The sequence below is a fragment of the Morone saxatilis genome, unplaced genomic scaffold (assembly GCF_004916995.1).
Source record: "Morone saxatilis isolate NCDOM2014 unplaced genomic scaffold, NCSU_SB_2.0 Contig14, whole genome shotgun sequence".
NCBI classification, from domain to species: Eukaryota; Metazoa; Chordata; class Actinopteri; family Moronidae; genus Morone; species Morone saxatilis.
In genome coordinates, this window is record NW_023339696.1 from 750,940 (window position 1) to 752,430 (window position 1,491).

Below are 1,491 nucleotides of genomic sequence, written 5' to 3' on the forward strand. Positions count from 1 at the left end.
TAAAGAGTTTGTCTCTGCTATAGTGCAGTCTAAAGAGTACTTTAAATTGGATAACAGAAAGTCTGGCACAGCTACAGGAGGAGTTAACAGCTTCCAACGCTTTTTTCCATAGAGCATCCGAAATGCTTATCTGGAGTTCGGTTTCCCACTTGGCTCTGCTCTTATTTGCAGATGAATCATTTGTTGGTGATAAGAGATTATAGAGAAATGAGACATGGCCCTTAGGCAAATATTTAGCCTGAAGTACTAAGTCCATACCGCTGAGGGGTGGGGCTTGGGGGAACTGGGGAGAGTAGGTTCGTGCAAAGTCGCGAAGTTAGAAGAAGCGAAAAAAGTCTGTATCACCTAGTCCAAAGGTTGAGTATAGTTGGTTGAAACTGGCGAACAGTCCGTCTATGCACAAGTCTCCCAGGCATCTCAGGCCTTTATTTTCCAGAGCTTGAGCGTGAGTCAATCTTGGCTGGCACAAATAAGTGATTGTTACAAAGAGGTGTAGTTTGGGGAATGGAGAGCCATCCAAACTGCTTCCTAATTTGAGTCCAAATTTTTAATGTATTAGTTACAATGGGGTTGGATGTGAAATTTGCAAGAGAAAGGTGGAGGGTGCCGCATACTAGTGCATGGAGGGACGTGGAACATGAGTTCGCCTCTAACTGGCACACAAACTATGTTGGAAACAGCTGAGTGACACCGATGAGCAAAATGCTTTATCGTGCGTTAGCCGCCCAATAGTACCCAAGGAGGGTTGCGGGTTGGGTGATGATCCCATGCCACCAATGGGATCTGCTTCTCTGCAGCAAGGATTTATTTGCCCTGGCCCGTTTACCTGCCCAAATGAACGTGGATATGATGCTGTTGATAGGATTGAAAAATAATCGAGGGAGGTAGATTGGTAAGCATTGAAAAAGGTAAAGGTACCGTGGTAAGATATTCATTTTGACTGTTTGCACTCTGCCTGCTACAGACAGTGGTAAGCGGTTCCATTTTTGAAGATTTTGTTTGACTGCTGCTGTCAGTACCGAGAAGTTCCGTTCTTTCAGTGTGTGCATAGATCGTGTGACCATTATTCCTAGGTATTTTATGCCCCCCACAGCGGTCTTGAATGGTATGAGGTGAGTTGGAATTTCTGTAGCCAATTGGTTTATTGGGAAACACTCACTTTTGGAAATGTTCAATTTATATCTGGAAAATACAGTGAAATAGTCCAAGATTGAGAGAATAGGTGGAAGGCTTGACAGGGGATCTTTTACATACAGAAGTAGCGTACAACGAGACCCGATGTTCCTCTCCATGTCTCCTTATTCGTTTGAATCCTCCTTCTGATTTCAATGCTATGGACAACGGCTCAATGGCAAGCGCTAACAACAGTGGAGAGAGGGGGCACCCTTGGCATGTGCCGCGGAAGAGGGGGAAAGGATCAGAGCACTGTGTGTTCGTGCATACAGACGCCTGGGGGGAAGAGTACACTAATTTGATCCAGGAAATAAAACA

The 1,491-nt window shown here is 44.9% G+C and overlaps 2 protein-coding genes across 2 annotated transcripts in view; both read left to right on the forward strand.

Moving 5' to 3' along the window:
- The window catches only part of zgc:158403 (tetratricopeptide repeat protein 39A), a gene marked incomplete at its 5' end in the record, with an annotated part of 767,589 nt that overhangs the window by 326,859 nt on the left and 439,239 nt on the right, over positions 1-1,491 (forward strand).
- The window catches only part of LOC118322503 (putative oxidoreductase GLYR1), a gene marked incomplete at its 5' end in the record, with an annotated part of 45,276 nt that overhangs the window by 3,635 nt on the left and 40,150 nt on the right, over positions 1-1,491 (forward strand).